This window comes from Hyla sarda (assembly GCF_029499605.1).
Source record: "Hyla sarda isolate aHylSar1 chromosome 1 unlocalized genomic scaffold, aHylSar1.hap1 SUPER_1_unloc_1, whole genome shotgun sequence".
Taxonomy (NCBI): domain Eukaryota; kingdom Metazoa; phylum Chordata; class Amphibia; order Anura; family Hylidae; genus Hyla; species Hyla sarda.
Genome location: NW_026607570.1, coordinates 1,054,137 through 1,068,179, shown reverse-complemented (window position 1 = coordinate 1,068,179; position 14,043 = coordinate 1,054,137).

Below are 14,043 nucleotides of genomic sequence, written 5' to 3'. Positions count from 1 at the left end.
TTTAGCCGGCAGCACTAAGACCGCACAGACTGCATTGCTGTCCCCATAGATGGCAATGCATTTCTGGGTGGATCTTTAGGGAGATCTGCTCAAAAATGCATTGGCATCTATGGGGACGACAATGCAGTCTGCGGGGTCCTAGTGCTGCACGTAACAAGGGGTCCAGTTAGCCTTAACACTAGAGATGAGCGAATCGAAGTTGACAAACCCGAATTCGTTACGAATTTTATGAAAAATTCGATTTGCAACGAATACGAATATCGCCGCGATTCTATCGCACAAATCGCTTCATTAAACTCCACTTTACAGCGTTCCAGGCTATTGGAGACCTAAGATGGCGGATCCACATGTGAGTACATGGGGCAGGGGATTATGGGAGGGCGGGAAACAGCGGCGGGAATGAAGGTAGGTGGTCTGACCCTGAACCACATGTGAGATGCAGCCTATCAGTGTTCACTGACCCCTGTGATGTCACAGGCCCTATATAATTGGCGGCCATCTTGCCTCTCTTCATTTCATCTATGCACTCAGATGGAGAGGACGGGACTGTGTGTGTGTGAATAGCTCATACCACAGCGTTACACTGCAACTGCTAGTCACATCAGCATTAGGGAAAGGCAGGAGTGCAGAGTGCTGTGCTGTTACTCTGAGAAGGATCATTGATTGCTAAGCCTCCTATTCACGTTATAGAGCATTGCAGCAGAGAGGGGCAGATAGCTGTCAGCTGCCTCATACAGATCTCCAAGCTGCCTGAACTTTATCAACCATCTTATCTCCTCATTTTTCAGCTCTATTGATTTTTTTTTTCTCCACAAATCTTCTGCTGCTCAGAATTGTGGGACAGAGTGCAATTTAGGGTTTAATCCCTGGATTATTTTTTTTGTGGTGCTGCACTGTTGGGTCCTGCTGCTGTTCAGAAATAAGTCATATTAGTGTGGACTTTGGTGCCTTTTTACCATTTTTCACCTGTTACTCTGTCTCTGTGCTAAATTCAGTGTTATACCCCACGTTATATACCTGCCGGTGTATTAAAGAAATTTATTTTTCCCTGAGTACAAATACGCTTAACAGTGACCTTATCATTGCAAAGGGCCTAAATACAAGCAAATAGTGTACCATATACCACTTTTTTTCTGTCTCTGTGCTAAATTAAGTGTTATACCACACGTTATATACCTGCCGGTGTATTAAAGAAAAAAAACGTTTTTCCTGAGTACAAATACGCTTAACAGTGGCCTTATCATTGCAAAGGGCCTAAATACAAGCAAATAGCGTACCATATACCACCTTTTTTTCTGTCTCTGTGCTAAATTCAGTGTTATACCACACGTTATATACCTGCCGGTGTATTAAAGAAAAAAAAAGGTTTTCCTGCGTACAAATACACTTAACAGTGCGCTCATCATTGCAAAGGGCCTACATACAACCAAGTAGTGTACTATTTAGTACCTGTATTTCTGTCTCGGTGCTAAATTCAGTGCTATTCCACACATTAGTATACACTGGCTGGTGTATACAACAAAAAAAGAGTTTTTTTCTGCATATAAATACACTTAACAGTGCGCTCATCATTGCAAAGGGCATACATAGAACCAAGGAGTGTACTATTTAGTAACTGTTATTCTGTCTAGGGCCTATATACTTTGAAAGGACAGCCGTAAGTAATCGCCTGCTGATGTTCTATACCCTCATAAACGCACTAAGTATGTCAGGCAGGGAAGTGCCAGGACGTGCACAGAGAAGGGGCAGAGGCCTACATACGTCAGGCAGAGTTGGCAGTAGACTTGGGGCGAGCGGCAGCAGGAGTCGCAGCAATAGGCCTGAGTTCCCATTAACACCCAGCGGTCGTGTCGTCGACCCATCTCTCCTCGTCAATTGGTTTGCACACTCATCCCCATCATCACAAGCGACATCTGACAACCCCAGTCAAGAGTCGGTGGGTTCCTCAGACACAACCCTCAGTTGGCATGGCCCGTGAGCAGTCCCTGTAATCCCATTGCCTTTGTCCTATGCTGTTCCCTCTCCCAAAGAAGTATCTCATGCTTTGGGTTCCGCTCCACTATTTAGTGAGGACGATGTAATAGAGGACAGTCAGCATCTAATGGGCAGCCAAGAATGTGAGGAGACATGCGTCCCTTGCTCCGCAAGGCGGGCAAGTAGTGATGAGGAGAGTGACGTGGGAGGCGGTGTTTCAATTGTTCAGGGTCCTGAGGCAGACACTGTTGTGGAACACGAGGAGGACATCAGTGACGTGCACACATCTTTTGATGATGATGATGAAGCCGATCGCAATTGGGAGCCGGGTGCAGAAGCCGGGCTTCATCATCATCAGGAGAAGAGATTTGCTCTTTGTCTATGAGGCAGTAAGGCAGTAGAACGGTTGGCAATCAGCGTGGTGGTGGCCGTAGTGAAAATTCAGGAGCCAAACGTGCCAGGGGGAGACCACCTGCTTCGCGGCAAGCTACCATTCAGGGAGGTAGTGGAACAGGGGTTCCTGGAGACGGCGCCAATAGCAGTGAAATAGTGCGAACTGCGGGTGGGAAAATCAGCTACTTTGCAGTGTGGTTGTTCTTCATAAAGAATCCGGAGGACCATAGCGTAGTCACATGCAAAATCTGTGGGCAGAAAATGAAGTGTGGCCAGGGTCCCAATCTCGGCACCACGGCCCTGCATCAACACATGATTCGCCACCATAAAGCGGCCTGGGATAACCGTGGCTCCGAGGTACTGGTCCAGCCTGCCGCATCACCTAGTGGCCTTCCGCTCCCTCCGTCATCCAGCCAAGGCTCCACCACCTCAGCCGAAGGGAGCATTGTGTCAAACCCTCCTTCTTGCACTCCTGCTTCCTCCGCTCGTAGTCAGCCATTCCTCCAACAATCGATCGGCGAAGCCATGTCCAAGAGACAACAGTATGCGCCCACTCATCCAACGGCGCAGAAGTTGAATGTGCTCCTGAAGTTGCTGGTGTTGAAGTCCCTCCCTTTCCAACTGGTGGACTCTGCAGCTTTCAGGGAATTGATGGCTTGTGCCGAGCCGAGGTGGAGAGTCCCAAGCCGTCATTTCTTTGCGAAGAAGGCAGTACCAGCGCTGCATAAGTTTGTACAAGAGAAGGTGGGCCAGTTCTTGAGCCTTTCGGTGTGTTCAAAAGTGCACGGCAGCGCCGACGTGTGGAGCTGTAACTACGGGCAGGGACAATACATGTCTTTTACGGCCCACTGGGTAAATGTTGTTCCTGCACAGCCACAACAGTAACTTGGACAGGTCACACCGCTTCCTCCTCCACTCTCTGGCTCCCAGGCAGTTGGTCCTTTTACAGTGTGCACCTCCTCCACCTCCTCCCCGTGTCCTCGGCCTCCACTGCACGTCCAAATCTCGGTGGCCCTTCATCATACCACGTGTGTAGGGCACAGCGGTGTCAAGCCGTCCTTCACATGGTTTGCCTTGGTGAATGGAGTCACACAGGGGAGGAACTGCTAAAGTTCATTAGGGAAGAAATCCGAGTATGGCTTACTCCACGAAATCTGGAAATGGGAACCATGGTGACCGACAATGGGAAGAACATTGTGGCCGCTCTGCGACAAGGAAGTGTGAACCATTCGCCCTGCATGGCACACGTGTTGAATTTGGTTGTCAAGAAGTTCATCGAGTCTTCACCCCATTTGCAAGACGTCCTGACAATGGCAAGGAAACTGTGCATGCACTTCAGCCACTCGTACACCGCCAAGCACACTTTGCTTGAGCTGCAGCGTCAGAACGGTATCCCACAACATAGTCTCATTTGTGACGTTGCCACACTTTGGAATTCCACCCTCCATATGTTGGACAGACTATACGAACAAAGAAAAGCCATCACAGATTTTTTGATGATACAAGCAGATAGGAGTACTCCCCTGTGTAACTTCAATGTGAACGAGTGGCAGCTCATACGTGACACCTGCCGTTTGCTGAGGCCTTTTGAGGAAGCCACATTTTGGTTAGTCGCTCGAATTACGCCATGAATGACGTAATTCCACTCCTACATTTACTCCCAAAAATTATTGAAAACATGGCTGGTGACGGCAATGGAGACGTTGCACCTACATCAGAAGACTACATGAGTCCTGTGGGGGATGAACTGGAGGAGGATGATGAGGGGCAGAGCGGAGCACAGTTTACGGTGGATGAGATGGCCAGTGTTTCTGGTCATTGGACAGGAGAGGAGGAGCAGGAGCAGCCAGAGGAGCTGGAGGGTTATTAAAAGGGAGGCGAGACAGAGGACCCAGACACACCGTGGCAGTATGCAGTGGAGATGGAGGCAGGTAGTCACAGCGAGTCACTGTCACAAATGGCACGATGCATGCTGAGTTGCTTGCGTAGTGAACCCCGAATTGTCACAATTCATCAGCGCGATGACGTCCACATGGTCCATCCACTCGCAGGTCTGACTCGGAGGGCCCTCTGCGCTCACCTTCCACTGGCACGGTTGCTGGGGAGGGGTGGCAGGAGCAGTACCGGCTCAATCAGCAGCAGCCTGAGTCTACAGTCGCTGATGAGTAGCTTCCTTCAGCCGCATAGTGAAGCAACTCATCAGCAGCAGGTGGACATGGAGCAGGACCTAAACCAGCAGGTGGTGGCTTACTTCGACAGGACCCTGCCAACAACCGTTGAAGATCCGCTGGACTCATTCTGTGTCTTTCAGGAACTACTTGCCTCCCTGGTGCCTCTGGCCTTGGGCCTTACGCAAATTTTCGCATATGCGCAAATTCGGACACCAGTCTCACACAGTAGTATTAGAGCCTTCTTTATACCACACAAGCTGGAAGCAGAGAGGGATGATCACTGTGATGTGTACTGTGAATAAAAAAATAAATAAAAAAAAAGAATATTCGTAATTGCGAATATATAGTGCTATATTTGCTAATATTCACAAATTCGCGAATATGCGATATTCGTGAATAAAATTCGCATTGCAAAAATTTGCGAGCAACAGTAGATCCGAGGACCTCACTAACCAACTCACTACAATCGCTTATAGCGACGGGCGGTGTGTACAAAGGGCAAGGACTTAATAAACGCCAGCTTATGACCCTCACTTACTGGTAATTCCTCGTTTTAAGATTAAATAATTGCAATCACAGATCCCTATCACGAACTGGTTTCAGCGTGCAACACGCACCTGTCCTTAAAAGATAGAGACACGTTAATCCGTTCAGTGGAGCGCTAGTGCGGCCCAGGACATCTGAGGCCATATCACACCTGTTATTGCTCCATCTCGCAATTGATCGGGCAAGGTAAGGGGTTATTAAAACCTCTTGGGTACTGCTGAGGCCTACTCCTGACTGCTCCTGGTGCAATGTATGGGGTAATTAAACACTCTTGGGTGGTGTTATTGTTAAATTTACTGGTAATTTTATCAGTAATAAAATAGAATTTTGCAGAATGCTAACCGTTACACAACGGAACGCTTGTTGCGTGTGATTTTTTAATGAAAAAAAAAAATTTGATGGAGAGGGATTAACTCTGCTTAATCATTTTTGGTGAATAGAATCCTTTTGCCATCTGATCTTTTGGAGACAGATGCACTTACACACATGTAACATTTTTTTGAACCAAATTTCAAACATTGTGTGGTTTATTATATTATAGAAGAATGTCTTTGGGTGGTCCACCATCCTTCATTATAGAGTCTTCTGAACTGCTGTATATGCGCTTGTTTTAAAAAAAAAGGTATTTTGTCACACAATTTCGATAAAAATTAAGCGTTTTTTTGGGGTGGATTGTGAAGCCTGGGTGACGGGTGTGTAGTGTGTACTCGTGCATCAGTCAACTCCAGTCTGTGTCCGTTAGGCAATATATGGGTTAATGATGCAGCAGAGGTGGGGCCTTGGTCTTGGAATTTCAATTATTTAAAAAAATTGAACTTATTGTGTGGTTTATTATATTATAGAAGAATGTCTTTGGGTGGTCCACCGTCCTGCATTATAGAGTCTTCTGAACTGCTGTATATGCGCTTGTTTTAACAAAAAGATATTTTGTCAGACAATTTTTAAAAAAATTGTGTTTTTTTGGGGTGGATTGTGAAGCCCGGGTGTGTACTCGTGCATCAGCCAACTCCAGGCTGTGTCTTTCAGGCAATCTATGGGTTACTGATGCAGCTGAGGTGGGGCCTGGGTCTAGGAATTTCAATTAAAAAAAAATCAACAATTGTGTGGTTCATTATTTTTGAGAAGAAAGTCTTTGGGTGGTCCACCGTCCTGCCTTATAGAGTCTTCTGAAATGTTGGATATGCGCTTGTGCTTACACAAAGTTGTAAATTAAAAAAAAAATGTATACAATTTTGTTGATTTTGGGGTGGATTGTGAAGCCCTGTGTGTACTGGTGCATCAGCCAACTCCAGACTGTGTTCTTCAGGCAATAAATGTGTTCCTGATGCCGCAGAGGTGGGGCCTGGGTCTGGGAATTAAACATTTTTGGATTGCGGGTGCTACAAAAAAAGATGGACACACCCCACTCCGTTCAGTGGAGCGCGCCTGCGGCCCCGGACATCTGAGGGCATAACACACCTGTTATTGCTCGATCTCAGGAGAAGGGGGTTCATCATCGGGAGAAGAGAGTTGCAGGTTGCCCTTGAGTCAGCAAGGCGGTAGCACGGTTGGCAGTCAGCGTGGTGTGGCAGTAGTGGAAATTCTGGAGCCAAACGTGCCCGGGGGAGACCACCTGCTTCGCGGCAGCTTACCTTTCCGGGAGTTAGCAGGTTACCAGCACCGGTCGATGAAAGATAGAGACACGCTAATCCGTTCAGTGGAGCGTGCCTGTGGCCCCGGAAATCAGAGGGCATAACACACCTGGTATTGCTCGATCTAGCAATTGATCGTGCAAAGGTAGGGGGTTATTAAAGCCTCTTGGGTACTGCTGAGGCCCACTCTTGACTGCTTCTGGTGCAATGTATGGGGTAATTAAACACTCTTGGGTAGTTTTTTTTTTTTTTTTTATTTACTGATAATTATATCAGTAATAAAATAAAATTTTCCAGAATGCTAATCGTTACACAACGGAACGCTTGTTGCGTGTGATTTTTTAATGAAAAAAAAAATTAAGGACAGGGATTAAAGGGGTACTCCGCCCCTAGACATCTTATCCCCTATCCAAAGGATAGGGGATAAGATGTCAGATCGCCGGGGTCCCGCTGTTGGGGACCCCGGGAATCATTGCTGCAGCACCCCGCTATCATGACTGCGTAGAGCGAGTTCGCTCTGCACGTAATGACGGGCAATACAGGGGCCCTCGTGACGTCATGGCCCACCCCCGTCAATACAAGTCTATGGGAGGGGGCGTGGTGGTCGTCACGCCCCCTGCCATAGACTTGCATTAAGGGGATGAGCCGTGATGTCATGAGGGGCGGGGCCATGATGTCCCGCTGCTCCAGCCCCTGTATCGTCTGTCATTACGCGCAGAGCGAACTCACTCTGTGCAGTCATGATGGCCGGGTGCTGCAGCAGCGATCCCCGGGGTCCCCAGCAGAGGGAACGCGGCGATCTAACATCTTATCCCCTATCCTTTGGATAGGGGATAAGATGCCAGGGGCGGAGTACCCCTTTAACTCTGCTTCATCATTTTGGGTGAAAAAAGTCCTTTGGTGATCTGATCTTTTGGAGACAGATGCGCTTACACACATATTGAATTAGTTTTTGTAAAAAAATTTAAAACATTGTGTGGTTTATTATTTTTGAGAAGAATGTCTTTGGGTGGTCCACCGTCCTGCATTATATAGTCTTGTGAACTGTTGGATATGCGCTTGTTCTTATAGAAAGGTATTTCTTTAAAAAATTTCAAAAATGTTGTTGTTTTTTGGAGGGGATTGTGAAGCCCGGGTGTGTACTGGTGCATCAGCCAACTCCAGGCTGTGTCCTTCAGGCAATATATGGGTTCCTGATGCCACAGAGGTGGGGCCTGGGTCTGGAAATTTCTAAATTTTGGATATCGGGTGCTACCTATGAGAAATCTTTGTCAAAAATTTCATATATTGTTTTGTTTTTTGGGGGGATTGTGAAGCCCTGGTGTGTACTCTTGCATCAGCCAACTCCAGGCTGGGTCATGAAGGCAATATATGGGTTACTGATGCCGCAGAGGTGGGGCCTGGGTCTGTTAATTTCAAATTTTTGGATAGCGGGTGCTACCAATGAGAAATCTTTGTCAAAAATTTCATATATTGTGTTGTTTTTTTGGGGGGGATTGTGAAGCCCTGGTGTGTAGTGTACTAGTGCATCAGCCAACTCCACGCTGTCCATTCAGCCACTAAATGGTCTCCTCTTGCTGCCAACATGTCCACGTTATGTCATTCAGTCACTAAATGGTCTCCTGACACTGATGCCACCACCAGGCTCTGTCATTGTACTGCTGTGCGGCAGTGATTCTAAGAGCGATGCCGATAATCTGCATGCTATTCTGAATAACAGTATTATTTCACTACCCCAGCACACTCCATATGCTTTTTAGGACACAGCAAATTGTTCTATACCCCTATAGAGGCTGTATGTAGGCTAGAAACAGCCTTTTTTAATATCGATTCGCTGCAAATAAATTCGGATCGAAACAAACTTTTAGGGAAAATTCGGCGAATCGGCCTAATGGAATTTTTGAAAAGTTTGCTCATATCTACTCCTCCTCTTCTGTGCATTGTAGTGTGCCAGCAGAGCACTTGATGTCCACACATGGGGTATTTCCATACTCAGAAGAAAGGGGGTTACAAATTTTGGGGGTAATTTTCTCCTATTACCCCTTGTAAAAATGTAAAATTTGGGGGGAAAACTGCATTTTAGTGAAATTTTTTTTTCCATTTACACATCCAAATTTTACAAAAAGTTGTCAAACACCTGTGGGGTGTTAAGGCTCACTGTACCCCTTGTTATGATCCTTAAGGGGTGTAGTTTCCAAAATAGTGTGCCACGTGTTTTTTTTTTTTTTTGCTCTTCTGGCACCATAGGGGCTTCCTAAATGTGATATGCCCCCCAAAAACTATTTCAGCAAAATTTACTTTCCAAAAGTGACTCCTTCTCTTCTGAGCATTGTAGTTCACCCGCAGAGAATTTTACATCCTAACATGGGGTATTTCCATACTCAGAAGAGATGGGGTTATATATTTTGGGGGTCATTTTCTCCCATTACCCTTTGCAAAAACGGTTAACTTGGGGAAAAAAACTGAACTTTAGTGAAAAATGTTTATTTTTAATTTACACATCCGACTCGTCAAACACCTGTGGGGTTTTAAGGCTCACTGGACCCCTTGTTACGTGCCGTGTGGGGTTTAGTTTCCAAAAAGGTATGCCATGTGAGGGTTTTCTGCTGTTCTGGCACCAAAGGGGCTTCCTAAATGCGACATTGAGCCACGGGGACATGCCCCCCAAAAACCATTTCAGCAAAATTCAATCTCCAAAATCCCATTGTTGTTCCTTCCCTTCTCAGCCCTCTACTGCGCCCTCTGAACACTTGACATAGACATATGATGTATTTCCTTACTCGAGAGAAATTGGGCTACAAATTTTGGGGGGATTTTTCTCCTATTACCCCCTAGTAAAAATTCAAAAACTGGGTCTACAAGAACATGCGAGTGTAAAAAAATTTAGATTGTGAATTTCCTCCTTCACTTTGCTGCTATTCCTGTGAAACACCTAAAGGGTTAACACACTTTTGAATACTTTGAGGGGTGCAGTTTTTATAATGGGGTCATTTGTGGGGAATTTTTAATATGAAGGCCCTTCAAATCCACTTCAAAACTGAACTGGTCCCTGAAAAATTCAGATTTTGAAAATGTTGTGAAAAATTGGAAAATTGCTGCAGAACTTTGAAGCCCTCTGGTGTCTTCCAAAAGTAAAAACCTGTCAACTTTATGATGAAAATATAAAGTAGACATATTGTATTTGTGAATAAATATATAATTTATTTGGAATGCCTGTTTTCGTTACAAGCAGAGAGCTTCAAAGTTAGAAAAATGCTAAATTTTCTATTTTTTTCATAAAATTTTGGAATTTTTCACCATGAAATGATGCAAGTATCGACAAAAATTTACCACTAACATGAAGTAGAATATGTCACGAAAAAACTATCTCGGAATCAGAATGAAAAGTAAAAGCATCCCAGAGTTATTAACGCTTAGGCTGGGTTCACACTGTGGAATTTCTGGGCAGAATTTCTGCCGGAGATCAAGATGGCAGCACTAGGACCCCGCAGACTGCATTGTCGTCCCTATAGATGCCAATGCATTTCTGAGCAGATCTCCAAAAAGATCCACCCAGAAATGCATTGCCATCTATGGGGACAGCAATGCAGTCTGTGAGGTCTTAGTGCCGCCGGCTAAATCTCCAGCAGAAATTCTGCCCAGAGATTCCGTAGTGTGAACCTAGCCTTAAAGTTACAGTGGTCAGATGTGCAAAAAATGGCTGGGTCCTTAAGGTGAAAATGGGCTGGTTCCTTAAGGGGTTAAACCCCACTGGCATTTGACAGATCTTTGGAACAGTGGGCTGTACAAATGAAACATTTTCATTTTTCATTTTCACAGACCACTGCTCAAAAAATCTATCAGACACCTGTGAGCTCACTGCACCTCTTATTATGGGTGTAGTTTCCAAAATGGGGTCACATGTAGGGCGGGGGGGGGGGGGGGTCACTGTTCCGGCACCATGGAGGCCTAAACGCACATGGCCTTCAATTTCAGCCAGATTCTCTCTCCAAAAACCCAATGGCGCTCCTTCTCTTCTGAGCCCTGTAGTTCACCCGCAGAGCACTTTACATCCACATGTGGGGTATTTTCTGACTCAGAAGAATTGGGGTTACCCCTTGTGAAAATGATAAAATTGGGGTAACACCAGTATTTTAGTGAAAAAAAATATGCATTTTTTTATTTTCACCTCCAACTTTACCGAAAATTTGTCAAACACCTGTGGGATGTTAAGGCTCACTATACCCCTTGTTACTTTACGTGAGGGGTGTAGTTTTCAAAATAGGGTCACATGTGGGTGTTTTTTTTATGTCTATGCCAGAACCGCTGTAACTACCAGCAACCCCGGTGAAAATCACCAATTTAGGCCTTAAATGTATATGGTACACTCTCCCTTCTGAGCCATGTTATGCGCCTGCAGAGCACTTTGCGTCAAAATATACAATTTTTTCTCCTTTTACCTCTTGTGAAAATTAAAAGTATGGGGCAACACCAGCATGTTAGTGTAAAAAATGTAATTTGTTTACACTAACATACTGGTGTAGACCCCAAATTTACCTTTTCTTAAGGGGTAAAAGAAGAGAAAAAAAATTGTAACCCAAAACTGTTCCCTTGAAATATGAGAGGGCTCCAAAGTGAAAGAGCACCTTGCGCATTTGAGGCCTAAATTAGGGATTTGCATCCACCAACAAATTATCCTACGGCAGTGCTTCCCAAATTGGGTGTCTCCAGCTGTTACAAAACTCCCAGCGTGCCAGGACAGTCAATGGCTATGCCAATGTTCTGGCCCCTGTATCACCCGTCATAACGCACAGAGCAAGTTTGCTGACAGCAGGGTGCCGCAACCGAGATCACGGGGGTCCTTTGGAGAGGGGATAAGATGTCTAGGTGCGTAGTACCCCTTTAACTCCATGGGGACGAAGGGCGTATGCATACGCCCTCGTGTCCTGTCGCTTAAGGACGGAGGGCGTATCTGTACGCCCTCGGCATTTCCGATCACTGCCGCTCGCCGGGCGGTGATCGGACCGGGATGACTGCTGATATCTATCAGCAGGCATCCCGTGGCAATGCCTAGGGGGGTCCTGAGACCCCCCCATATCGGCGATCGCAGCAAATCGCAGCACTGGTGACCCGATCTCCTGTCAGAGACTGCTCCGACCAGCCTAAAGGATAGGAGCGAGGTGGCAGTGTTGCCACCCCCTCCAATCCCCGGCCATTGGTTGGTCAGGCTGACCCTCAATGGCAGGAGGGGGGCGGGGGGTTAGAGTTCATTTCCCCCGCTCTGGCCACAGATCGGAAGTCGGTACAGAGCGGGGGAACACGGGCGGAGAGGGGGGAGCATGGCCCGGCTTACCAGGACCTTCGGAGGCGACATCTGAGGCATCCACGGAGCAGGGGTCAGGGATGCTTGGCGTGTAGTTCTGCATTATCTGGCCCTTCAGATGTTGCAGAACTACAACTCCCAGCATGCCTGGACAGTCTGGGCATGCTTGGAGTTGTAGTTTTGCAACATCTGGAGGGCTACAGTTTGGAGGCCACTACTTAGCGGTCTCCAAACTGTTCTTCCCCAGTTGTTGCATAACTACAACTCCTAGCATGCCCAGACTGTCCATGCATGCTGGGAGTTGTAGTTCTGCAACATCTGAAGGGCCAGATATTGCAGAACTACATGCCCAGCATCCCTGACTGTCTGGCCGTGCTGGGAATTGTAGTTTTGCAACAGCTGTAGGCACACTGGTTGGGAAACACTGAGCTAGAGTCTGTTTCCCAACTCAGTGATTCCAACCCGTGTGCCTCCATCTGTTGAAAAACTACAACTCCCAGAGTGCACTGACAGACCGTACATGCTGGGAGTTGTAGTCTTACAACAGCTGGAGGCACATGGGTTGGAATCACTGAGCTAGAGTCTGTTTTCCAACTCAGTGGTTCCCCGCCAGTGTGCCTACAGCTGTTGTAAAACTACAACTCCCAGCATGTACGGTCTGTCAGTGCACTCTGGGAGTTGTCATTTTGCCACAGCTGAAGGTTTGGCGCCCCCCCCCCCCCCCATGTAAATGTACAGGGTACATTTACACGGGTGGGTTTACAGTGGGTTTCCTTCAAGGAAATGAATGTACCCTAAAAACACTACACTAACAAATAATAAAAAGTAAAACACTACACATACACCCCCTTACACGTCACCCCCCCCCCCCCAATAAAAATGAAAAACGTCTCATACGGCAGTGTTTCCTAAACAGCACCTCCAGCTGTTGCAAAACCACAACTCCCAGTGTTGCTGGACATAGACTGTCCTGACAGGCTTGGAGTCTTGCAACAGCTGGAGGCACCCTGTTTGGTAAACACTGCTGTAGGGTTTTGGTGGAGACAAGCCGCATCCTTGTAACCGGGTCCACCCCTACTGCAAATTCCTTATTCAGGCCTCAAATGCGCATGACGCTCTCTCACTCCAGAGCCCTGTCGTATTTCAAGGCAACAGTTTAGGGCCACATATGGGGTATCTCCGTACTCGGGAGAAATTGCGATACAAATTTTGGGGAGATTTTTCTCCCATTACCCTTTGTAAAAATGGTAAATTTGGGGGAAAAAACTGCAGTTTAGTGAAAAATGTTTTTTTTCATTTACACATCCGAATTTAACGAAATGTCGTCAAACATCTGTGGGGTGTTAAGGCTCACCGGACCCCTTGTTACGTGCCTTGAGGGGTGTAGTTTCCAAAATGGTATGCCATGTGTTTTGTGTTTGCTGTTCTGGCACCATAGGGGCTTCCTAAATGTGACATGCCCCCAAAAACCATTTCAGCTAAATTCACTCTCCAAAATCCCATTGTCGCTCCTTCCCTTCTGAGCCCTCTACTGCGCCCGCCGAACACTTGACATACACATATGAGATATGTCCATACTCGAGAGAAATTGGGTTATAATTTTGGGGGGCTTTTTCTCCTATTACCCCTTGTAAAATGTCAAAAACTGGGTCTACAAGAACATGCGAGTGTAAAAAATGAATATTTTGAATATTCTCCTTCACTATGCTGCTATTCCTGAGAAACACCTAAAGGGTTACTGAATGTCATTTTGAATACTTTGAGGGGTGCAGTTTTTATAATGGGGTAATTGATGGGGTATTTCTAATATGAAGGCCCTTCAAATCCACTTCAAAACTGAACTGGCCCCTGAAAAATTCTGATTTTGAAAATTTTGTGAAAAATTGGAAAATTGCTTCTGAACTTTTAATCCCTCTGATGTTTTCCAAAAGTAAAAACATCTCAACTTTATGATGCAAATATATAGTAGACATATTGTATTTGTAAATCAATATATAATTTATTTGGAATGTCTGATTTCCTTACA